The sequence below is a fragment of the Orcinus orca genome, chromosome 11 (genome assembly GCF_937001465.1).
Source record: "Orcinus orca chromosome 11, mOrcOrc1.1, whole genome shotgun sequence".
NCBI lineage: Eukaryota > Metazoa > Chordata > Mammalia > Artiodactyla > Delphinidae > Orcinus > Orcinus orca.
In genome coordinates this window covers 23,933,440-23,960,965 of record NC_064569.1, presented here as the reverse complement: position 1 = coordinate 23,960,965, position 27,526 = coordinate 23,933,440, and the positions used below count along the sequence as shown (strand labels likewise).

Here is a 27,526-nt window from a genome sequence, read left to right as displayed (position 1 = left end):
AGCATGGTAAGGATTAAGTTGATGTGTAAGAGAAGAAGAGATGAGAGGTGGAAAGAGATTGCAACTTTCCAGTCCCTGGTTCTCCCTCTTCCTGGGGGCCAGCACATTTTTGATCTTGGGTACTGTAAGACAGCTCATATTCTATCATTTTCCATCTCAGAATAACTTGAGTTTGTTTCTATTTTTCCAAACAACAATGGAATAGTATTGCTCAAAACAAAACAATACAAAAGGTTATAATATTGTTCCAAATACTGGAAGTATGATTAATAAAATGGAAGGGTCAAGTTGAGACAAAGTATGTATAGCTTTGAGTGACAGACACACCTGAGTTTGAATCCTGGCTTTTCCAATTGCAGAAGCCTATTGATAGTGGGCAATATTACCCTCTCTGATCCTCAATTTCCTTATCTATAAAATGGGTGTAATAAAAATACCTACTTCAGAGAGTTTGGGTGAAAATTCAATGAGATAATGAATAAAATGCACATAGCACATGATAAGAATTCAATAAATCTTACAATCATTATTATTTATTCTCCCATGGAAGTAAGTTTAATCAGCTTGTTGTCTTCATAATTGTCAAGTATCAGATTCTTAATAATGGAGTTGTTGTTTTTATTGGTTTTATTTGTTTTGTTTTGAAGGTTTGTGCCTCTGAATCACAGTGGGCAAGGAAGCCTAACTGGGACTCTGCAGGGGACTCTGGGCAGCCCCAAAACAGCCAAAAGGTACAGATGCTGGGAATGTGGTAAACAAGACCATGCAGGCGGGAGAGGAACACAGAAAAAAGGGAGGAAAATCATCAAGACCAGTCCTGGGAAGCAGTCCTGCTGTGCTAAATGTCCCTGGAAATCACTTCAGTGCCCTTCTCACTCAGAGTACTTTCCACACATTTACATTTCAAATCATTCCTTTCACTTCATTCTCCACTGTAAGTAATTCTGTCTTCAGGATTATTTATGTGACCATCCCTTGTTTCTTCACAAGAACAATATGCCTATGAATTACATTGGAATCATGGAAACAGACTGCCCTTCTGCAGACAAGAATCCCTCCAGCTCATAATGGGGGCAGGAAAAGCCTCAGGTTCTCTTCCAAATGCTCCTGAGGGTGGAACCCACTCAGATCACACCCTCTAATGCCCAGCCTTTCACACTACTGACTGATAATATTCTGTGATCCTCTCCTTGCCTTGCTCCAACAGGTATTTTGGAAGCAAAGGAAACACTGTTGACATGACTGTAAAGAATACAATCGTATTTTTGACTTTTTTCTAATAGGAAAATGGACTGTTGTCAACACATATCGTTCTTTCTTATTAGTCATTTTCAATGAGTTTGCATCCTTTTTCATAGTGCTGCCTTTGTTTTTAGGATTAGGATTAGATAATCTGTCAGCAAAGGTAATTATGTAGATGAGAATATTTCTATTTCTGCAGGGAAAAGAAAGACTTAAGTAAACCTGATGAGCCTGGTGTGTAAACTGGAGAAAATTTTCTAGATTAAAATAACAGGAAGGGGAGGAAATGAAAACCTGTGGGAGCTCAAAATTGGGTAAAGCAGAGGGGAGCTTGACTCAGAGCCGGAGGGAAGGAGACCTGTAGACTGACCTGAGTGGGCCCACATCTCTCACCATGGCAGCTGGTCAAGACTGCAGCCTGGAACATTCTTTCAATGAATTCTGCTGTTTTTCTGGGTTGGCACAAAAAATACGTCTCCTGGCTACCATGACGTGACTCTTATTTTATGTAGGATATACAGAGACTTCTTTTAGAGAGAGATGCCACAGGTTACATTCCCTGGTTGGATATTATTTCCTGTCATAAATAAAAATATGCCTCAAATCTTGGTTAATAGCATAAATTGTTTTTTGATAACATATGTTAATGCAATCTCTCATTCTTTTTGGTTCATTCTCTAAATTTACACCTCAATCTCAGGATAGCTCCTTGCTGTAACTGTCACCTTACCATTGCTTTTGTAGGTTAATGAGATTTGTTATGATTTTTTTTTTAATTCCTGAGACCTTCTAAGGATGCTAATGCAGACTGGTCCATAATTCAGTTCTACATCTTTTAAATTATTTTCTCAACTCTGCAATTTAGAGCCAAATGGAATCCATTAGCACCCATTAGCTATGTAGCTGTTTTATCAGTGACATGGGATTTAGTTCTTAAGATTTGGGAGAAAAACAATAAAATAATGGAATAAAGAAAATTCTCCTCTCCCAACTTATTTTTATATTGAATGGTAACACTATGATTCCCACTGGGTTAAAAAACCAACCATATATAAAAGTGGGCTTTGGAAATGCTAATATAATGATTGATTAATATGACCTCATTAATTAAGTTGATAAACTTGGAAATGAGTTCAAGAAGGTGAGGAAATGAAATGTATTCTAAAGAACTGGGTTCATGAAAATGATGGAAGATGGATAGAAAAGATTTAAGCCTGCAGAGCACCCACTGTGGGAAATTTATCCGAGACCACAAGGGCTGAGGAAGCTTCATTTCACCTTCTTGTGGAACATTCTCAAGTACCTGTCTCTTTTCACTTATGTATTATTTCTTATTATACTCTACTGGAACTTTACAATGCAGAGCTCTTATCCACTATCTAAATAAAGCTAAATAAATAAATTAAAGTACCACAAGGTGGTCACTTGCATAATTAAAGAAGAAAAATCCACTTGAAAAGACCATTCCCACAGGGAAAGAATGAAGACCTATGAACTGGAACACTAGAAAACTCCTGGGTTTTTAAAAAATATGAGTCTAGCGGATATTGCTTCAAGATGGCGGAGGAGTAAGACGTGGAAATCACCTTCCACACCACAAATACATCAGAAATACATCTACATGTGGAACAACTCCTACAGAACACCTACAGAATGCTGGCAGAAGACCTCAGACCTCCCAAAAGGCAAGAAACTCCCCAGGTACTTGGGTAGGGCAAAAGAAAAAACAGAGACAAAAGAATAGGGACAGGACTTGCACCTCTGGGAGGGAGCTGTGAAGGAGGAAAAGTTTCCACACACTAGGAAGCCCCTCAACTGGGGGACATGGGGGTTGGCGAGGTGAAGCTTTGGAGCCACAGAGGAGAGCACAGCAACAGGGGTGCGGAGGGCAAAGCAGAGAGATTCCCACACAGAGGATCGGTGCCGTCCAGCACTCACCAGCCCCAGAGGCTTGTCTGCTCACCCACCAGGGTGGGAGGGGGCTGGGAGCTGAGACTCCAGCTTCGGAGATCAGATCCCAGGGAGAGGACTGAGGTGGGCTGCGTGAACACAGCCTTAAGGGGGCTGGTGTCCCACAGGTAGCAGGGAAGGAGTCCAGGAAAATGTCTGGAACTGCCTAAGAGGCAAGAGACCATTGTTTCAGGGTGCTTGAGGAGAGGGGATTCAGAGTACTGCCTAAACGAGCTCCAGAGACGGGCCTGAGCCGCAGCTATCAGAACAGATCCCAGAGATGGGCATGAGACCCTAAGGCTGCTGCTGCAGCCACCAGGAATCCTGTGTGTAAGCACAGGTCACTATCCACACCTCCCTTCCTGGGAGTCTGTGCAGCCCACCACTGCCAGGTTCCCGTGATCCAGGGACAAATTCCCCGGGAGAACACACAGAGTGCCTCAGGCTGTTGCGATGTCATGCTGGGCTCTGCCGCCACAGGCTCATTCTGCATTCCGTACCCCTCCCTCCCCCAGGCCTGAGTGAGCCAGAGCCCCGGAAGCAGCTGCTCCTTTAACCCCATCCTGTCTGAATGAAGAATAGATGCCCTAAGGTGACCTACATGCAGAGGCGGGTCCAAATTCAAAGCTGAACCCCAGGAGCTGTGCCAACAAAGAAGAGAAAGGGAAATCTCTCCCAGCAGCCTCAGGAGCAGTGGATTAAAGCTTCACAATCAACTTGATATACCCTGCATCTCTGGAATACCTGAATAGACAATGAATCATCCCAGAATTATGGGTGTGGACTTTGGGAGCAATTGTAGATTTGGGTTTGGCTTTCTGCAGCTAATTTGTTTCTGGTTTTATGTTTATCTTAGTTTAGTATTTAGAATTTATTATCATTAATAGATTTGTTTATTGATTTCATTGCTCTCTTCCTTTTTTTTTACATATAGATACATATTTTTTTCCTTTTTCTCTTTTTGTGAGTATGTATGTGTATGCCTCATTGTGTGACTTGTCTGTATAGCTTTGCTTTTACTGTTTGTCCTAGGGTTCTGTCTGTCTGTTTTGTTTTTGTTTTTAGTATAGTTTTTAGTGATTGCTATCATTGGTGGATCTGTTTATTGGTTTGGTTGCTCTCTTCTTTCATTCTTTCTTTCAATGACTTTCAAATTTTAAATTTTTTAATAATATTTTTAAATTTTAATAACTTTATTTTATTATTTATTTCTCTCTTTCCTTTGTTTTTCCTCCCTTTCCTTCTGAGCTGTGTGGGTGATAGGGTCATGGTGCTCCAGCCGTGTGTCAGACCTGTGCCTCTCTGGTGGGAGAGCTGAGTTCAGGACATTGGGCAACCAGAGACCTACTGGCTCCACATGATAACAAACGGTGAAAGCTCTCCCAGAGATCTCCATCTCAATGATAAGATTCAATTCTATTCAGCAACCAGCAGGCTACAGTGCTGGACATCCTACGCCAAACAACTAGCAACACAGGAACACAAACCCACCCATTAGCAGAGAGGCTGCCTAAAATCATAATAAGGTCACAGACACCACAAAACAGAGCAAAAGACGTGGTCCTGCCCACCAGAAAGAAGAGATCCAGCCTCATCCACCACAACACAGGCACCAGTCCCCTCCACCAGGAAGCCTACACAACACACTGAAACAACCTTAGCCACTGGGGACAAACAACAAAAACAATGGGAACAACGAACCTGCAGCCTGCGAAAAGGACACCCCAAACACAGTAAGGTAAGCAAAATAAGAAGACAGAGAAACACAGAGCAGATGAAGGAGCAAGGTAAAAAACAACCACACCAAACAAATGAAGAGGAAATAAGCAGTCTACCTGAAAAAGAATTCAGAGTCATGATAGAAAAAAAATCCAAAATCTTGGAAATAGAATAGAGAAAAGACAAGAAACGTTTAAAAATGACCTGGAAGAACTACAGAGAAAATAAACAGTGTCAAACAACACAATAACTGAAATTAAAAGAACTCTAGAAAGAATTGATAGCAGAATAACTGAGGTAGAAGAATGGATAAGTGAGCTGGAAGATAAAATGGTGGAAATGACTGCCATGGAGCAGAATAAAGAAAAAAGAATGAAAAGAATTGAGGACAGTCTCAGATACCTCTGGGACAACATTAAACACACCAACATTCGAATTATAGGGGTCCCAGAAGAAGAAGAGAAAAAGAAAGGGACTGAGAAAATACTTGAAGAGATTACAGTTGAAAAATTCTCTATTACAGGAAAGGAAATAGGCAATCAATTCCAAGAACAGCAGAGAGTCCCATACAGGATAAATCCAAGGAGAAACACAGCAAGACACATATTAATCAAATTATCAAAAATTAAATGCAAAGAAAAAATATTAAAAGCAGCAAGGGAAATGCAACAAATAACATACAAAGGAATCCCTGTAACTTAGCAGCTGATCTTTCAGCAGAAACTCTGCAAGCCAGAAGGGACTGGCAGGACATATTTAAAGTGATGAAAAGGAAAAAACTACAACCAAGAGTACTCTACCCAGCAAGGAACTCATTCAGATTAGACAGAGAAATTAAAATCTTTACAGACAAGCAAAAGCTAAGAGAATTCAGCACCACCAAACCAGCTTTACAACAAATAGTAAGGGAACTTCTCTAAGAAGGAAAGCACAAGAGAAGGAAAAGACCTACAATAACAAACCCAAAACAATTAAGAAAATGGTAATAGGAACATACATATCAATAACTACCATAAATGTAAATGGGTTAATGCTCCAACCAAAAGACATACACTGGCTGAATGGATACAAAAACAAGACCGTATATATGCTGTCTACAAGAGATCCACTTCAGACCTAGAGACACATACAGACTGAAAGTGAGGGGATGGAAAAAGATATTCCATGCAAATGGAAATCAAAAGAAAGCTGGAGTAGCAATTCTCATATCAGACAAAATAGACTTTAAAATAAAGACTATTACAAGAGACAAAGAAGGACACTACATAATGATGAAGGGATCAATCCAAGAAGAAGATATAACAATGTAAATATTTATGCATGCCACCTAGAAACACATCAATACATAAGGCAAATACTAACAGCCATAAAAGGGGAAATCGACAGTAACACAATCATAGTAGGGGACTTTAACACCCCACTTTCACCAATGGACAGATCATCCAAAATGAAAATAAATAAGGAAACACAAGCTTTAAATGGTACATTAAACAATGTTTACTTAATTGATGTTTATAAGACATTCCATCCAAAAAAACCAGAATACACTTTCTTCTCAAGTGTTCATGGAAAATTCTTCAGGATATATCATATCCTGGGTCACAAGTCAAGCCTTGGTAAATTTAAGAAAATTGTAATAGTATAAAGTATCTTTTCCAACCACAATACTATGAGACTAGATATCAATTACAGGAAAAAATCTATAAAAATAAAAACACATGGAGGCTAAACAATACACTACTAAATAACAAAGTGGTCACTGAAGAAATCAAAGAGGAAATCAAAATATACCTAGACACAAATGACAATGAAAAAACAGTGACACAAAACCTATGGGATGCAGCAAAAGCAGTTCTAGGAGGGAAGTTTACAGCAAAACAATCCTACCTCAAGAAACAAGAAATAAGAATCAAATAAACAATCTAACCTTACACATAAAGCAATTAGAGAAAGAAGAACAAAACCACTCAAAGGAAAGTTATCATAAAGATCGGATGAGAAAGAAATGAAAAAGAAAAGAAGGAAACAATAGCAAAGATCAATAAAACTAAAAGCTGATTCTTTGAGAAGATAAACAAAATTGATAAACCATTAGCCAGACTCATCAAGAAAAAAAGAGAGAAGGCTCAAATCAATAGAATTAGAAATGAAAAAGGAGAAGTAACAACTGACACTGCAGAAACACAAAGGATCATGAGATTACTACAAGCAATGACATGCCAATAAAATGGATAACCTGGAAGAAATGGACAAATTCTTAGAAAGGTATAACCTTCCAAAACTGAATCAGGAAGAAAAGGAAAATATGAACAGACCAATCACAAATAATGAAATTGAAACTGTGATTAAAAATATTCCCACAAACCGAAGCCCAGGACCAGAGATGGCTTCACAGGCGATTCTATCAAACATTTAGAGAAGAGCTAACACCTATTCTTCTCAAACTCTTCCAAAATATAGCAAAGGGAGGAACATTCCCAAACTTATTCTACAAGGCGACCATCACCCTGATACCAAAACCAGAGAAAGATGCCGCAAAAAAAGAAAACTACAGGCTAATATCACTGATGAACATAGATGCCAAAATGCTCAACAAAATACTAGCAAACAGAATCCAACAGCACATTAAAAGGATCATACACCATGGTCAAGTGGGGTTTATCCCAGAAATGCAAGGATTCTTCAATGTATGCAAATCAATCAATGTGATAAACCATATTAACAAATTGAAGGAGGAAAACCATATAATCATCTTAATGGAAGCAGAAAAAGCTTTCGACAAAATTCAACACCGATTTATGATAAAAACCCTCCAGAAAGTAGGCATAGAGGGAACTTTCCTCAACATAATAAAGGCTGTATATGACAAACATACAGCCAACATCGTTCTCCATGGTGAAAAACTGAAACCATTTACACTAAGATCAGGAATAAGACAAGGTGGCCTACTCACACCACGATTATTCAACATAGTTTTGGAAGTTTTAGCCACAACAATCAGAGAAGAAAAAGAAATTAAAGGAATCCAAATCAGAAAAGAAGAGGTAAACTGTCACTGTTTGCAGATGGCATGACACTATACATAGAGAATCCTAAAGATGCTACCAGAAAACTACTAGAGCTAATCAAAGAATTTGGTAAAGTAGCAGGATACAAAATTAATGCACAGAAATCTCTTGCATTCCTGTACACTAATGATGAAAAATCTGAAAGAGAAATTAAGGAAACACTCCCATTTACCATTTGAACAAAAAGAATAAAATACCCAGGAATAAACCTACCTAAGGAGATAAAAGCCCTGTATGCAGAAAACTATAAGACACTGATGAAAGAAATTAAAAATGATACAAACATATGGAGAGATATACCATGCTCTTGAATTGGAAGAATCAACATTGTGTAAATGATTATATGACCCAAAGCAATCTACATATTCAATGCAATCCCTATCAAACTACCCATGGCAGTTTTCACAGAACTAGAACAATAAGTTTCACAATTTGTATGGAAACACAAAAGACCCCTGAATAGCCAAAACAATCTTGAGAAAGAAAAACGGAGCTGGAGGAATCAGCTCCCTGACTTCAGATTATACTCCAAAGCTACAGTAATCAAGACAGTATGGTACTGGCTCAAAAACAGGAATATAGAAGAATGGAACAGGATAGAAAGCCCAGAGATAAACCCATGTGCATATGGTCAGCTTATTTTTGATAAAGGAAGCAAGAATATACAATGGAGAAAAGACAGCCTCTTCCATAGGTGGTGCTGGGAAAACTGAACAGCTCCATGTAAAAGAATGAAGTTAGAGCACTTCCTAACACCATACACAAAATAAACTCAAAATGGATTAAAGACCTTAATGTAAGGCCAGACACTATAGAACTCTTAGAGGAAACCTTGGGCAGAACACTCTACAACATAAATCACAGTAAGATCCTTTTGACCCACCTTCTAGAAAAATGGAAATAAAAATAAAATTAAACAGATGGGACCTAATGAAACTTAAAAGCTTTTGCACAACAAAGGAAACCATAAACAAGACCAAAAGACAACCCTCAGAATGGGAGAAAATATTTGCAAATGAAGCAAGTGACAAAGGATTAATCTCAAAAATGTACAAGCATCTCTGCAGCTAAATATCCAAAAAACAAACAACCCAATCCAAAAATGGGCAGAAGACCTAAATAGGCATTTCTGCAAAGAAGATATACAGATTGCCAACAAACACATGAAAGGATGCTCAACAGCACGAATCATTAGAGAAATGCAGATCAAAACTACATGAGGTATCACCTCACACCAGTCAGAATGGCCATCATCAAAAAAATCTACAAACTATAAATGCTGGAGAAGGTGTGGAGAAAAGGGAACCCTCTTGCACTGTTGGTGGGAATGTAAATTGGTACAGCCACTATGGAGAACAGTATGGAGAGTCCTCCAAAAACTAAAAATGGAACTACGATACGACCCAGCAATCCCACTACTGGGCATATACCCTCAGGAAACCATAATTCAAAAAGAGTCATATACCACAATGTTCATTGCAGCTCTATTTACAATAGCCAGGACATGGAAGCAGCCTAAGTGTCCATCAACAGATGAATGGATAAAGAAGATGTGGCACATATATACAATGGAATATTGCTCAGCCATAAAAAGAGAAGAAATTGAGTTATTTGTAGTGAGGTGGATGGACCTAGGTCTGTCATACAGAATGAAGTAAGTCAGAAAGAGAAAAACAAATACCATATGCCAACACATATATATGGAATCTAAAAAAAAAAAAAACTGGTTTTGGAGAACTTAAGGGCAGGACAGGAATAATGACGCAGACATAGAGAATGGACTTGAGGATATGGGGAGTGAGAAGTGTAAGCTGGGACCAAGTGAGAGAGTGGCATGGACATATATACACTACCAAATGTAAAATAGATAGCTATTGGGAAGCAGCCACATAGCACAGGGAGATCAGCTCGGTGCTTTGTGACCACCTAGAGGGGTGGGATAGGGAGGGAGGGAGATGCAAGAGGGAGGAGATATGGGGATATATTTATATGTATAGCTGATTCACTTTGTCATAAAGCAGAATCTAACACACCATTGTAAAGCAATTATACTCCACAGAGATATTGAAAAATAAATGAGTCTAACCAAAGATTATAGTGCTGCACTTTTACAGACGGCATTCATTCATTCATTCATTCCACAGACTCACCAACTCCGAAATGGCAGGCTATGTGGTAAGTGCTGGAGTTACAGTATAAAATAAATCAGACACACGTCCTCATTTCAATGATATAATTGATCTTTGCAGGGGGATTTACATGTAAGCAATTTTAATACAATAATCATATGGTGAGAATCGGTAATAATAGAATGGAAATTACAATGGCAATTCAAAGGAAGTCACTACCCGTTCAGCTCAGAGGTGTCAATTTCACTTCACAGAGGTGCCAACAGTTGAGTTATAATTTATGAGATGAGCAGGACTTCACCAGTTGGAAGGGGAAGAGAGGGCTTATAGGAAGGCAAGCACATGAGTGAGTTTAATGTGATATGGCAAAGGAGTGGCTGAAGCATGGTGTCTGGGGATGTAAATGGAGGATGGTCAAATGGAGTTGAAGTGTAGGTTGGCAGCAGATTGTGAAAGGATTTTTCTGCTGTCTTCCCAAAATTGAGAATTTTGGACTTTATGTCTTATACATTAGGATCTACTGTCAACTTTCATTTTGTAAACTTCCTTGTAGCAAAGAAACATAAAAAAAAATACGCCTTAAAAAGTAACCTCTTATATGACACATAGAATGGATTAGAAAGAGGATAGGAAGTGATAGAAAAAGACCAACTTACTGTAGTTATCATAGATGAGAAAAATTAGACTTTAAACTAATGTTGTGGAAGACACATAAAGAAAAGAAGAAGGATTCAAGATATATTCTTGAGGTATAATTAATAAGAATTGGTGACTGGTTGAATTTGAATGTTGGTAGTGAAAAAATTCATAAGTAACCCAAAGATTTCTAGCCTGAGCAACTGGATGATGTGACATACAGGAAGGGCCGTGCAAGAACACAGTAAATTCAATTTTGAACATGTTGAACTGGAGGTTCCTAGTGTAGGGTAGCCAGGATGACCTGTCTTCTAGGCAACTAGACATATGGGACTAGATGTGATGAAAGCTAATGGGACTAGGAATATTCTTTTGGTGGTCATGGAATATAGGGGAAAATTGAAGTCACAGGTGTGGATCTGATCACCCGGCAAAACATAGAGAAGAGGAAATGTACTCTTGCAAGTGTCCGAGGGATGCCAGGAAAGGAAATAGAAGAAGAAGGGTCATAGGCAAGAAGAACCAAGAAAGGGAAAAGTAGTTTCAAGGAGGAAGGAGTGATCAACAGTATAAAAGTACTCAGATACATCATATAAATAAAGACAGACTGTCTCTTTTGAAATTGGTAATTACTAATGATCTCAGAAATTCATTTTCATGATAGTGGTGGTCAAAAAACAGATTATTGTGGGTTGAAGAGTGAAAGGAAGGTGGGGGAAACCAAAAATCAGGATTTGGAGATTATTGAAAGAGATAGAGTGGGTAAATGAAAGACTGTATTTAAAGGGAAAGAGAAGCATGTTCATAGACTTAGAAGAAAGCCCAGGGGAGCAAGGACCATTGAAGATTCAGGAGAGAGTAGTGATAACCAAGAGTCCCCTCTGTATACCCACATACTTTAAAATGTCTCCCAGCCTAAACTGCAGCTTTTTAAAAGTGAAATTAATGTATAGCAAGATCTACCTGGGTGGGGATAGTGTATTTTGTTCTTAAAACCAAAACAAAAATAATTGAGAACTTATGAACCATTTATAGTTCTTTTTTTTCCCTCCACAAACTATTCAAGTTAACAGGGGAAAAATAAAGTTTCTAAATAAAGTCTTCCCCTAGGATTGCATTTTTGACTTGCCAAGCCAAATGAACCAAATCTTTTGTTTCACTAGCAATCTTGCTTCCCAAGAAAAATACACCTGCAAGTATAAGGAGCCAGGTTTTTCCCACCCTCAGCCAATTATTTTTTGTCCATAAAGTAATGTTAGAGGGTACTTCTACATTGTGCTATGCTATCCTTCAGCCAAGAAGGTTAAGCAAGTATAAGTTAAAGCAATAAAATCACTCTCTTTATTTTGGAGGTGAAGTAACTACCCCCTCATTTGCTCGTGCAGATGCTCAGGCTATGAAGTGATGCTTTAATGTATTCCAGGGATACATAGTTTGAGGACTCTTGACAGTTTTGGCACGGTAGCCTGCAAGTTACCATGTGTTAGTGCTTGTGATAATAGCTATTGTCTGTACCATCTAATTATCTTGTCTGGCATTCTACAATCAGTCATTCTTCCATGGCTTGATGAGGAACAAACTCTTCACATTTTATGTGCATCATGGAGACACTGATTCCCTAAGTGCAAAAACCAGACACCTTATGTGAAGTTCTGGCATGTAGGCAGGCTTTGTAAAATTCCAAACTGGAAACTTTACCCAGTGTATTTTATTTTGGAAGTTTGGGGTTTTTTAAATGTTTTTATTATTTTTTTAAAGAACTAAAGGAGGATAGTTCTTGAGATCATTCTGGTATCTAGAAGTTCTCCTACACCTAGATGTGGTTAGTGGGTGATTAGTTTCTCCACTTATTAAAGGGAGAAAGGGGGAGTTAACAATATTTGAATGTATACTATATGCTAGGCACCATGAAAAGTGCACCATTTGCCCTCTTTATTTATTACGATAATCCTGGGAGATATATATACTGAATATATATTCTCCCTATTATGTATCTAGAAATTAAGATATGGTTAAGTGGTTTGTTTCAGATATCACATCTAGTGAAGGGCAGAGATGACAGCTAATTTCATGTCTGCCTGGCAATTCTTAATACCCTCTTTTAGTGTTATTTTAAGGTATTTCTTGATTCCACAAGAAACCACAATATTGGATCAATATAGAAGTGGAGAGTAGTAGTGGGAAAGAAACCTCAATGGGTCTTATTACTCACTGCATGGAGCACAAATGCCTCAAGAAACTCCCTAGATCCTCCTTGATACAATCTTCTACTTTTTTCAGCTCCAGCAAGGTAGATCCTTCACTGACTGTGACATGAGCCATGTACATAGACACATTTGGAATGCCTTCTCCTCTCTCCCTCTAACCAAATCCTCCCTTCTGAACCCAGTTCATACCACTCTTTCCCCATAAAGTCATCTGTGCATGCACAAGCCTTCAATGGACCTTTCCTACTCTGCTCTCCTGTTTCACTTACACAGAGTTCCAGACAGTTTGACTTATTTAAATTAATACTGCTGTATATTTTTACCCAGCTTCTTTTTTTTTTTTTCGGTACACGGGCCTCTCACTGTTGTGGCCTCTCCCACTGCGGAGCACAGGCTCCGGACGCACAGGCTCAGCGGCCATGGCTCACGGGCCCAGCTGCTCCACGGCATGTGGGATCTTCCCGGACCAGGGCACGAACCCATGTCCCCTGCATCAGCAGGCGGACTCTCAACCACTGCGCCACCAGGGAAGCCCACCCAGCTTCTTCTTATTCGCCTTCTTATTGGCCTTGTCGCCTTACTAACCTTTTTTTTTTTCTTTAACATTACCTAGTACTTGACATGAATTGAGGCCTCTAGCAAGAAAGAAAGTGCTCAATAATACTTTTGGATGAGTGGAAGTTCATTTGATTTTATTGAAGCCTGGGATGGAGGAAGGGAGACAGAAGACAATGCAGGGAAAAATTTTTAATTTTTGAATTGTGAAACCAAGGCAAGCCCCCATGAGTGTGCCACTTAATGTGGATACAAACATGCATTTTTGATAAGCTAAGGCTCCCTTTCTCTTGACTACAGGAAACGATTGGGTCTCATCTCCTCCATCACCTGGTGTGGAATCCCAACATAGGCCAAGACATGCACAGCTGTGAACGATGCAGTAGCAGGCAAACATCCCAGAGGAGAGCTTCCTGGATATCATCCACTGGCATCCGGACCCATTTCCACCCTGTTTTATAACTTCTCTTACATCACAGGGACCAGAAACCTTAGAAATGCATTTCCCCAGACTCTCTCACCCACAGACTTTTATTACCATTAAGTGGTAACAGATCTTTGAACAGATGTAAGGTCAGTTTTTATACCAGAAATGGGTTCCTGAAGTCTCTTGACCTATGGGTGCAGCAGTATTTTCCTGACACTGCACTAGAGAGACAGGGACGTTAGTGGACCCTCTACAATCTTTGCTCTTTCCTCCCTTCTACCAGGTTTCTAAGCACATGTTTCTCTTTATTACATCCCTTTTCAGATTGAAATACCTAGAATGGTTTCCATTTCTTGAGCCTGCACCAGAATCCCAACTCCACTTTCAGTGAGAAAGGTTAAAAATGAGAAGCAGTTACAACTAAAGTTATCTGGCTTTTCTAATAAGCCAGATTCTTCTCTCCTTTCCGTCTTCATACCGAGTATTTTTCTCTGTGAGAAAGTGCTATGGACTAAATTCCACCCTCTCCCCATTCATATGTTGAAGCCCCAAACCCCAATGCGTTGGTGTTTGAAGAGAAGGCCTTTGAGAGGTAATTAGGATTAGACAAGGTCTTGAGAATGGGGCCCTCATGAGAGGATTAGTTAGTGGCTTCATAATTAGCGGAAGAGAGAGAGAGATCTCTCTATTTACCATGTGAGGACACAGCAAGAAGACAGCTGTCTACAATCCAGGAAGAGAGCTCTCACTAAGACCCAAATTGGCCAGCACCTTGATCTTGGACTTTCAGCCTCCAGAACTGTAAGAAAAGAAATGTGCCTTGTTTAAGCCAGTCTATGGTATTTTGCTATAGCAGCCTGAGCAGATTAATACAACAAGGATTACAATTTGGAATGTACTATTTTCCTTCTCACGCTCCATCTCCTCCTATTACAATAGAGCTGCTGACACCGGCACTTTATTACTCCCTAGTTAGATGCTTCCATAGGACATGGGTTTAAGCTACGTTGTAACTTGCTTGAGTGACCCCAGAGTCTGAGCCAGACTGGTCTGCTACATCATTTATAGACAGTTAGGAAGACTGCTGGGAACTTGCCCTGACACTGGGAACAACCAAAACCCACCCTCAAGTGATTGTTTTTCTGCCCCATCCTCTGTTTCTTCTAGAACTTAGGCTAAGGGTGGACATCATTCCTGAAGATATCATGGGGATCAATGACTCCTGTAAATGTCTCCTTTGCTTCTGCAGAAGAAGTACATCACAAAAACTGGATGGTATCTCCTGTGCCCTGGAAATGGAGCGAGCTGGGACTCCCAACCTTCCTAGAGAAGAAGAGTTGAGATCAAAACTGTATCTTATTAGAAGGGCCAAAGCCCTGAAATAATCCTATGTTTTCCAACCCAGTCCCCATCTCTCCACCCCTTTAGACATTCTGCTTAAGGAGAAACACTGCATTGATTTACTTCTTGCCACCATCCTTTAACTTGAAGGATTGAAGTTCCTTCACCCTCATGATCTAAAATTTCTCTGCAGGAGAAAAGTTGAATCTTTCTTTGGAAATATTGTGAAAGCTAATTGGTAGAACAAAAATCAGGAGTGTTATACTCATCTGCAACTCTGAAAATAGAAATCCTTCCTGTTGGGGGTAAGTTTGTGGTCATGCCTGGCACATAACTGGCAGTAAAAATTGAATGAATCAATCAACGGGATGAAGACAAGCTAAACAAGAAAGGATGCCCTGCCGTACTATGATCCTTTCTGGAAGTAAAAACTATAGAAAACATGAACAGTTGGATTAGGACTTCACAAATTCTGTTATGAGTGTCTCTAGTCCATATTTACTTTAATGATAGTTGTTAGATGTGATAGGATGTAGAATTACTTGGGCAAAACTCAGAAATGTTGAGCGGGCTCAACCGATACATCCCTATGTAGGGTATATTGCTTCATGTGGCTTTGGCCGTCAAACCTTATGCTAGTGAACTGCACTAGATCACAGGTGCACCACTTGACCTCACACTACTTTTTAATGGAATAGCTTGAAGAGGAGGAGGTAAGGTTGGGAGCTGGGTGGTGATATATAGGACATATTTTCAGAAATGCTTTTCCAGATAAAAGGGGAGACACTATTCAAAACTCTGGATACGAACTCAGCCTTGCCAGTAGGGGTAGCTGCTGAGCTGCCAAAAGATGACAGGCTAGTAGGTTTTTTCAGGCCTGGTGGGAGCTTCAAGACCTGGTCCAAATTTTCCAGTTTATTTCTAGCCACTCCCCCTAAATGTTTTTATCTTCCAGTCATGCAGAACTACTTATTATTGCTTTACCACACCCACATTTGCTTTTGTTCATGTTTTTCTCTCTCTGCCAGGAATGCTATCGCCTTCCCATTCTTCAAAGCCAGATCAGATATGACCTTCTCTGACCAAGCATCTCAGGACCTCTAGGTGGAAAAATCCTCCCGTAGACAAGGTGTCCTCTATCTATCTATCTATCTATCTATCTATCTATCACTTATACCAGTGTTGCAATTGTTTCTTTACCTATCTATTCTCCATCTGCAATATGAGGTTTCTGAGGGCAAATCCAAATGATGTTCACCTTTTATCCCAGTGCCTATTATAATTTCTGCTATGTAGATGCTTCTCTGCACAAGAAAGAGGACACCATCAATAAATCATATCAGGATTGCTCAGAGTCCATATTCTAAAAGATACCACAGTAGTTTAGGGTTGAAAGGATTTTTATGTTTAACTATCCATCCAGGGAGTAAGAAACACACTTCCCACTGGACTCCATAGGTAAGCGAATCAATAAGTGTGAGATGGGTGATTCCTGTTTGAGTAAGTGTCCTCACTTTGAGGAGATGCATTGTTTACAGAATAAGACTGTCTAGGGAAATTGAAAGTTAATATTATTGGAAACATATAGAAGAGAAGTACTTGAGGTGCCCAAGACATGCACAGGACAGACAGTGCATGTGTGTCTGGAGCCAACAGGAATTGTCATCATGGGCAGAGGAAGACTGGGCCCATCTTCTGAGTCATCACTCCAACAAGAGAGCTGATTTCACTTGCAGGCTAACTTTCATGTTACTTAAGGAATTATTCCCCAATGACTTCTTTCACTACCAGGTAGTTTTAGGAGATGAGAGAGAGAGAGGGTAAGGGAGACTTCAAGAATCAAAATTCTTATAACAAGGAAGAATTTCCACATCAAAACCTAGACGTGTTTGTGCCAAGTGTGAAAAGGCATGAAATAGCTAGGCATGAGCTATTCCCCAAAGACTTGTCTTTTACTAGAAAGAACTTTGTAAATGTTAATAGGTACTAAACTAGCTGGAAACGACTTTGCTCTGGGCCCAGAGACATAAAATAATCATCACTTTGTTTGTCTGATTCTAAATGGACTTAGTATTGATTTGCATTATAAGAATTTCAAATTCCCACTTCTCTGGGAAAGTAATCCAAACCCACTATGTTTCATTCCTGGTTGTTTCCTGCACATGAAACTTCTCTGAAATTCTGCACCAAATGTGGAGAAGAATACACGTGAGAGAAAGCCTGACTAAATATTGCATCTGTTCCCCTTGCATGGTTCCATGCCAAACACTTGAGGGTGGGTTCCATGTCAGCTGGTTCTCAAGGGTGTGACTGGAGTTCAGCCCACACACAAAGGGAAGAGTTTGGATTAATAATAATCCTAAGGAAGCTTGAGAGAGCAGGTATAGTGTGTACCTGAAGGCTCACCTCTACTGCATGGGATTTAGGAACACACGTTAACACTACGTTGTATGTTACAAAAACACTGTACTTAGAATTTTTGAGTGGAGGGGACTTGAGTGGTTAATCTTCCCCCTATGCCACAGTTAAAGATCAGAGCGGTGAGTTAGCAGCGCTGAGACTAAGAAACCTCATCTTCTGACTTTCACAGCCATGCTTCTTCCTCTATGCTGCAAACTGTCTCCAATATAGAACATTCTACGTTTTAATTCTTTTATATGCATAAAACGAACTTGAACTTAAGTGTCTACACTTGCAGGGTTTATATAGTCTAGTGGGATACTTAAAGCATATGTACTAATGCCCATCTGACAGATCAGAAAAATGGAGCTTCAAAAAAAAAAAAAAAAAGTAGCTTGGGAAAAGTTCTTGCCCCAGGTCTTCCATAGAATGGATGCAAACCCATGGTTTTATTTCAAAACGTATTCAGATTTTCAGGCAGTGGAAAATCATGTTAACACAGTCCTTCTTATTTAGGTCAAGCAGAAATGCTGTTTGGGGAGGAAGAGCTGGAAGGGCTTTACTCAAAGAGTGCAGATTCATCAGGTTTACTTCTAAGTCTGTATGTCATTTTGTTTTCTTGGTGAGCTTTATGGGTTGAACTGTCTCCTCCCCAAAAAAGAAACAATGTAAGTCCCAGGTATCTCAGGAGACCTTCTTTGGAACTATAGTCTTCACAGACGTAATCAAGTTAAAATGAAATCAGAAGAGTGGACCTTAATCCGATAAGACTGTTATCCTCCTAAAAAGGGGGAAATTTGGCCACAGAGACAGATGCACTCATGGAGGAAGATGACGTGAAGATACACGGAGAATGCCATCTATCAGCCAAAGAATGTCTGATGCTACAAGGAGCTAGGAGAGAGGGCTGGGACAGATTCTTCCTCACAGCCTCAGAAGGAACTAACCCTGCTGATACCTTGACTTTGGACTTCTAGACTCCAGACTGTGAGACGATAACCTTCTGGTGTTTGAGCCACCTAGTCTGTGGTACTTTGTTTCAGCAGCCCTAGAAAACGAATACATTCATCCCAGCACGTCCATTTATTTCATATTCTTATAAAATCAAATCTTTTTTTTTTCATGGAAAAATCTTTCCACACCCCCCTGAATTTTCCCACATTTTTCAGGTCAGGGAGACAGATTTGCTGAGGTTAGAGGTGGAAGATAAACAGGCTCAGACAAGTGTTATCCTGAAAGACTGAGTGAGCGTCTACCCCACCCACATCCCCCAGTCAGTCAGTCAGTCATTCCACATCTCATAGCTCTGGGCAACTGTCTGCACATGACAGGAGACCGAGCCCCAGAGATAAAGGAGGTTTGTTCTCTTACTGTTTATTGTTAAGTCATAAATTTTCAAAAGTTTTAACCATATGACTCATGCAGTTAATAAATCCACACAATGAGAAGATATAAGGGAAGGAAATATTCTGATTTCATTTGTACCACACACACACACACACACACATCTCCAAATTGATGATGAATCACAGAAGAAAAATAGATGAACTTTCCTTTCTAGTGCACCACCTTTGAAATTCAGAGAAAAAGCTTTTCTTACATGTTCTTCAATACCACCAGTTAAAACAAAGTCCTTTATTTATAGTTTTAAATCAGTGTCAAATTTAGGGATGACTAAGTTTGATCACTGAAAAGATGAAAAAATATAGCCTACTGACTGAGTAAACTTCTTGATGACAGGAAATCCCTGGTACATAGCAGAGGCTCATCATAGAGTAAAATAGAGACCACTTTATTATAAATCAGAAAGGTGTGGAGGGCTGAGAAGGCCAATGGGAGAGATGAGCTGCACTCTGGTCACTGCATCTATATTATAATAATTAAAGGCTACATTATAATGCGTTTCACTGCAAAGGGTTGTTTACAATCATCTCAATACACATGATCATTTACAGTGACCTTGCTGAGAAGGCCTCAGGAGAGCACTTGAAAATATTACATGTTGGTATCTGGCAGAGATATAGTTTTAAACCTTTCAAGTGACTGTACTTGAACTATCACATTCCGTTCCCCTGCGGACCTCAGAATTGCCACAAAACTGGCTTTGATACCTGCAGTTGTTTGTCTCTCCTACCAGTCCACCCAGTGTAACCCTTAAAGTTAACTTAAGGGTCTGAAGCAACTGCTTAGTGCCTAACAATTCTGTAGGTGCAACAACAGAAATTTTAAAAAGTAAAAAAAGTAAAGAAATAAATCATTTTTACTGGGAACCTAGTTGTCCCTGGCATACTCTCCTAGGAAGAGTTGACCTAGTGGTCTATTCGAAAGCTTCCTATGTCTCGGTGTCATCACTGTGGCACCATCTTTTCTCTTCGTTTTCATCTTTTTCTTTCTCAGAAGAACACGATGGTGAAGAGCACAGACGTTGGAGTCTGAATGCCCAAATTCAAATCCAAGCTCTGCCACTCGTTACTCCCGGAAAAAGTCATTTAATCTCTCTATACTGGATTTCCTTGTGTGTTAAATAAGGGATAATAACAATACCAAGACATGAGGCTGTCATAAGTGTTGAATGTATTAATATACATTAAGTGCTTAGAACATTTTCCTCTGAATAGTATACACTATATAAGCATTTGCAATAGGTATTACTCTACTGGGTTACTAGATAACGTACAAAGCGTGTGAGGAGGAGATCAGTAACACAGAGATTTAGAAGTCTTCCCATCATCAATTAAAAGGAAAAGGAAATTCACAGCAGCTGACACATCTATTTTCACACTGGAGACTTCTGAAAGGGAGGTGTTTTGTAGCAAAGCACACTGGTCTTTACCAAGGAGAGACGGGCAGAGTATTTGCATTATTTTTAATAGCAGGCTCTTGCTGAATTCATTCTACAGCTCAGCACTTGGGGCAGATGGTAACAGACACATGCTTGTCGATTTTCCCACTCTCTCCACACTCGCAGACTCACAACCACTTTCGGTGCCGTGGTTTAACCTCTGTTTCTCTAACTCCTGTTTATGAGTCAAGCGGTTTCATGTCATCAGATTGATGGGGAAAGTGTGAACCAGGGATAAGGATGTGGAAGCAGTTTCCACACTGGGCAGGACCACAGTGTGCCAACGCTAAAGAAGAAAAAAGAATTCAGGGCCTTCGTGCTTTGAAAGCTTGAATGCAATCAAAGCAGTTATCTGAGTATTTAAAAGGCATTATTTATTGGAGTATAAATAAGGGTCTCAGTGTTGAAGGAGGTGATGATGGCAGCCGAGCAGGGTGAGACGGGGGTCAGAGACAGGCAACCAGATTCTCGATAATCTCTCTCTTTCTGCTTGGAAAGGGCAGAGGTCAAAGTTCACCAATGATGGCAGCATCCTGTCTAGTCATGACAAAACTCAGTAATGGGAGCGGTGAGGATGCCGTGAGCCCTACAGAGCTGTTTGTTTCAGCTGGCACGCTTATGCAACAATTTGCTGATGAAAGCAGCTGGGAAAAAACCCCTATTCCTTATTCTTTGCTCCTGCTTGACCCCATCAATATCAAGTCTCAGAATTCCGTGGAATCATAGCTGGTCAGAACTCCCAAAACCCTCAGAGATTTCCCCCAATGCCCACCTAATTTTAGAGATGAAGAAACAAAGTTTAAAGAGGTTAAGTGACTAATCACCAGGCTAGTGAAAGAGCTGGGACTGGAATCTAGTTTTTCTGGCTCTTAAAGGGGAGGGTGAAGTCTCTCACCCTTTCCACTGTCCCATTCACACCTTGCTAAATTCTGGTGGGCATCTGTTGCAGAATTCTTAGAAGAATAAAATATTTTTAATCTCTAAATTACCCACAAAGATAGTTGGCAGCAATTCCAGGATCAAAGACAAAGTTCCTCCCAGGGATGTGGGTATGTCCTTTTCCATCATCCCTATTACTTGTGTTATTACTAAAGAAAATTGACCAAACTTTCTTTGTCGAGAGCACTGAAGAAAAAGACAGTACTGAAGAGAAGGGTGGTTTAGGGGAAACCTCCACTTAGAAAATGTTTCTTAACCTCCCTAAGTATTCTCAACATTTAACTAAAATAATTAACAGATCTTTCAAAATTCAATCTAGCGTTGCTACAGTTAAAAAATGACTTCCCTATAATTTCGTCTTCTTCCTAACCTAGCACTATTTCTCTTTTTGCTGAATAAGTCTAACTTTTCTTTCCATTATCTTTTACAGACCATGATTTCTCTTAGAATGCCCATCATTTTAAGTAGTTTCCATTGTAACCTCTCCAGTATATCCACATCCTTCTTTAATTGTATTACTCCTAACCAGACATAAAATTCCATTTAAAGAGTTCCCAGGAAGGAAGTGAGATGGTAAGAATATAGTAGTTATTCATGTATATTACATAACATACAAATAAAATACATTTAACAATTTCCTGTTTATGAGGTGGGAATGTGTTGACTTCAGTATTGAATTGATTCTATAGTTTTCCCCCTCACAGCTCAAATATGGTTGATTCATTTTTTCAGTTCACTCACTAATATCTTAATTCCAAAATAATTTAAGAGAACTTCATAATGGAAATAATATTTGAAAAAAGGATTCAAAATTCAACAGATGGAAGATGGACATAATTATTTTCAAATCTTAGATAATAATACAATTAAACATAAAATTTAGCTTTGAATTTCCTGGAAGCAAGGCATAAAGAGAAATTTTCTAGTTTAAGTTATTTTAAAGAGTACTTTTCTCTTTTCTTTTTTAACAAGATTAAAGTGTCTTGCTCATAGCTTTCTGCTTTAATTTCTCAGCCAGTGATCCAACACTTCACTTACCACTTTGAAGAGGTAAGTTTTTCCTCTTCAAAGGCCATAGCTTTTCTTATAAGGCTTCCTCTTTTCTTATAACATAGTTTTTGCTTGATTAATGCTTGTTGAATGAATGAATGTTACTTACTCTTATTTCCCAGAAATCTTTCATCCAGTCCTAAAATTTCCCTAAAATATCAACTAACTACGTTAACGTTTGTACTCTTTAGATTTCCTATAACTGAATGTTAGACATTCTTGGTTCATCAAGCGAGTTTTGTCTATATTTATGTATTTTAAAGTTTTATTTTTTAAAAGGGATTGATAAAGATATTTGCCTTGGGTGGTTTACCTGCAGGTTGTGGGTAACCCTAACCTGATCTACACCACATCTTCTGTAGTAGGTAAGGATGGGGATGTAGTGGAAAGAGGCCAATGATATAATTCCAGAGCTGAGGTGATGGCAATGGTCTTGCATATTATTTGGTCATTTAAAAATATCCTAATGTTTAATGGCTTTGTTTTTTAGGTCAAATCAATATACCCTATATCAAAAGCTTTGCTATTGAAAGAGCTTCTTTAAACATGCTTGATAGTCCTAATATGAAGAAACACTTAAAATCAGCATGTTCAATTTATATAACATATTAAAATCTCATTTTACTTTCATTATAAGTTGATCCCAAGTCTCCTAACAAATCTTTTGCTCCTCTAATCCATATAACAAAAATAATTAAAATGTTTTAAAAGTGATACCTAAAAAGACATAGCATACTCAAAAGCAAAATAAACCTTTAGTAAACTAGAAACAGAATTGACATGCAAATCGGTAAGCATGATGGAACCAGCAGTCCTGCTGGTTTCCATGCCAAGCAGTGGTCATGGTAATCAAGTCTTGCCTCCTCAGGGGAAACCCATCCTAAAACATCTCCATGCAAGGCATAGGACCAGATCCAGCATTACTGTTTGAAATCAATCCCTGGAGAGAGGCTCCCCTATATATCAAGGTAGGTTTTAAAAATAGCTGTCAGGAGGGGACCCTCAAGATGGTGGAGGAGTAAGACGTGGAGATCACTTTCCATCCCAGAAATATATCAGAAATACATCTACATGTGGAACAATTCCCACAGAATACCTACTGAATGCAGGCAGAAGACCTCAGACTTCCCAAAGGCAAGAAACTACCCATGTGCCTTGGTAGGGCAAAAGAAAAAACAGAGACAAAAGAATAGGGATGGGACCTGCACCAGTGGGAGGGAGTTGTGAAGGAGGAAAAGTTTCCACACACTAGGAAGCGCCTTCACTGGTGGAAGCGGGGGTTGGTGGAGTGGGGAAGCTTAGGAGCCACGGAGGAGAGTGCAGCAACAGGGGTGTGGAAGGCACAGCGGAGAGATTTCCGCACTGAGGATTGGTGCCGACCAGCACTCAGCAGCCTGGCAGGCTTGTCTACTTACCCACTGGGGCGGGTATGGGCTGGGAGCTGAGGCACTGGCTTCAGAGATCAGACCCCAGAGAGAGGACTGGGGTTGGCTGCGTGAACACAGCCTGAAGGGGGTTAGTGCACCACAGCTAGCTGGGAGGGAGTCCAGGAAAAAAATCTGGACCTGCCCAAGTGGCAAGAGACCGTTTGTTCAGAGTGCGCGAGGAGAGGGGAATCAGAGCACCGCCTAAACAAGCTCCAGAGACAGGTGCGAGCCACAGCTATCAGTGTGGACACCAGAAACGGGCATGAAATGCTAAGGCTGCTGCTGCAGCCAGCAAGAAGCCTGTGTGCAAGCACAGGTCACTATCCTCACCTCCCCTTGTGGGAGCCTGTGCAGTCTGCCACTGCCAGGGTCCCGTGATCCGAGGACAACTTCCCTGGGAGAACACACAGAGCGCCTCAGGCTGTTGCAATGTCACACCAGCCTCTGCCACTACAGTCTTGCCCCACATTCCATACCCCTCCCTCTCCCTGGCCTGAGTGAGCCAGAGCCCCCCCAGTCAGCTGCTACTTTAACCCTGTCCTGTCTGGGTGGGGAACAGACCATCTCAGGTGACCTACACACAGAGGCAAGGCCAAATCCAAAGCTGAACTCCAGGAGCTGTGCGAACAAAGAAGAGAAAGGGAAATTTCTCTGTGCAATGTCAGGAGCTGCGGATTAAAGCTCCACAATCAACTTGATGTAACCTGCATCTCTGGAACACCTGAATAGACAACGAATCATCCCAAAATTGAGGCGGTGGAGTTTGGGAGCAACTGTAGACTTGGGGTTTGCTTTCTGTAACTAATTTGTTTTTGGTTTTATGTTTATCTTAGTTTACTATTTAGAGCTTATTATCATTGGTAGATTTGTTTATTGATTTGGTTGCTCTCTTTCTTTTTTTAAATATATATATATTATTTGCCCTTTTCTCTTTTTGTAAGTGTGTATGTGTATGCTTCTTTGTGTGATTTTGTCTGTATAGATTTTCTTTTACCATTTGTCCTAGAGTTCTGTCTGTCTTTTTTTTGTTCATTTGTTTGTTCTTTTGTATAGTTTTTAGTGCTTGTTATAATTGGTTGATTTGTTTTTTGGTTTGGTTGCTCTCTTCTTTCTTTTTTCTTATTACTTTTATATCTTTTATTTTTAATAATATATTTTAAATTTTTTACTTTAATAACTATTATTTTACCTTATATTATTTTATTTTATCTTATTTTATTTCTTTCTTTATTTTTTCTCCCTTTTCTTCTGAGCTGTGTGGCTGACAGGGTCTTGGTGCTCCAGCCAGGTGTCAGGCCTGAGCCTCTAAGGTGGGAGAGCTGAGATCAGGACATTGGTCCACCAGAGACCTCCTGGCTCCATGTAATATCAAATGGCAAAAGCTCTCCCAGAGATCTCCATCTCAATTCAAAGACCCAGCTCCACTCAATGACCAGCAAGCTATGGTGCTGGACACCCTATGCCAAACAACTAGCAAGAAAGGAACACAACCCCACCCATTAGCAGAGAGGCTGCCTAAAATCATAATAAGGTCAGAGACACCCCAAAACACACCACTGTACATGGTACTGCCCACCAGAAAGACAAGATCCAGCCTCATTCACCAGAGCACAGGCACCAGTCCCCTCCACTAGGAAGCCTACAAAACCCACTGAGCCAACCTTACCCACTGAGGGCAGACACACTAAACAATGGGAACTATAAACCTGCAAAAAGGAGACCCCAAACACAGTAAGTTAAGCAAAAGGAGAAGACAGAGAAATACACAGCAGCTAAAGGAGCAAGGTAAAAACACACCAGACAAAAACAAAATGAAGAGGAAACAGGCAGTCTACCTGGAAAAGAATTCAGAATAATGATAGTAAAGATTATCCAAAACCTTGGAAATAGAATGGAGAAAATGCAAGAAACATTTAACAAGGACCTAGAAGAACTAAAGAGCAAACAAACAATGGTGAACAACACCATAAATGAAATTAAAAATTCTCTACAAGGAATCAATAGCAAAATAACTAAGGTGGAAGAACGGATATGTGACATGGAAGATAAAATAGCAGAAATAACTACAGCAGAGCAGAATAAAGAAAAAAGAATGAAAAATATTGAGGACAGCCTCAGAGACCTCTGGGACAAAATTAAATGCACTAACATTTGAATTATAGGGGTCCCAGAAGAAGAGAAAAAGAAAGGGACTGAGAAAATATTTGAAGATATTATAGTTGAAAAGTTCCCTAATATGGGAAAGGAAATAGTCAAGTCCAGGAAGCACAGAGAGTCACACACAGGATAAATGCAAGGAGAAAAATGCTAAGACACATATTAATCAAGCTATCAAAAATTAAACGCAAAGAAAAACATTAAAAGCAGCAAGGGAAATGCAACAAATAACATAAAAGGCAATCCCCATAAGGTTAACTGCTGATCTTTCAGCAGAAACTCTGCAAGCCAGAAGGGAGTGGCAGGACATATATAAGTGATGAAAAGGAAAAACCTACAACCAAGATTACTCTACCCAGCAAGGACCTCATTCAGATTCGACGGAGAAATTAAAACCTTCACAGAAAATCAACAGCTAAAAGAATTCAGCACCACCAAACCAGCTTTACAACAAATGCTAAAGGAACTTCTCTAGGCAGGAAACACAAGAGAAGAAAAAGACCTACAATAACAAACCCAAAACAATTAAGAAAATGGTAATAGGAACATACATATCCATAATTACCTTAAATGTAAATGGATTAAATGCTCCCACCAAAAGACATATATTGGCTGAATGGATACAAAAACAAGACCCGTATATATGCTGTCTACAAGAGACCCACTTCAGACCTAGGGACACATACAGACTGAAAGTGAGGAGATTGAAAAAGATATTCCATGGAAATCAAAAGAAAGCTGGAGTAGCAATTCTCATATCAGACAAAATAGACTTTAAATAAAGACTATTACAAGAGACAAAGAAGGACACTACATAATGACCAAGGGATCAATCCAAGAAGAATATATAATACTTGTAAATATTTATGCACCCAATATAGGAGCACCTCAATATATAATGCAAATGCTGATAGTCATAAAAGGGGAAATTGACAGTAACACATTCATAGTAGGGGACTTTAACACCCCACTTTCACCAACGGACAGGTCATCCAAAATGAATATAAACAAGGAAACACAAACTTTAAATGATACATTAAACAAGATAGAATTAATTGATATTTAAAGACATTACATCCCAAAACAACAGAACACACTTTATTCTCAAGTGCTTATGGAACATTCTCCAGGAAAAACCATATATTGGCTCACAAATCAAGCCTTGGTAAATTTAAGAAAATTGAAATCATATCAGGTATCTCTTCTGACCACAATGCTATGAGACTAGATATAAATTACAGGAAAGAAATCTGTAAAAAATACAAACATATGGAGGCTAAGCAATACACTAGTAAATAACAAAGTGATCACTGAAGAAATCAAAGAGGAAATCAAAAAATACCTAGAAACAAATGACTGAAAACAGAGTGACCCCAAACCTATGAGATGCAGCAAAAGCAGTTCTAAGAGGGAAGTTTATAGCAAAACAGTTCTACC

The 27,526-nt window shown here is 39.5% G+C and overlaps 1 long non-coding RNA gene across 2 annotated transcripts in view; it reads left to right on the top strand.

Annotated features, from left to right (window-relative positions):
- LOC125960416 (uncharacterized) overlaps positions 1–26,952 on the top strand; it is a 238,570-nt gene extending 211,618 nt beyond the window's left edge. For both annotated transcript variants that reach the window (XR_007470065.1, XR_007470064.1), the window contains exon 4: positions 26,803–26,952. This is a non-coding gene — a long non-coding RNA (uncharacterized LOC125960416). The remainder of the gene's footprint in view (positions 1–26,802) is intronic.
- Positions 26,953–27,526: the final 574 nt, after the last annotated feature.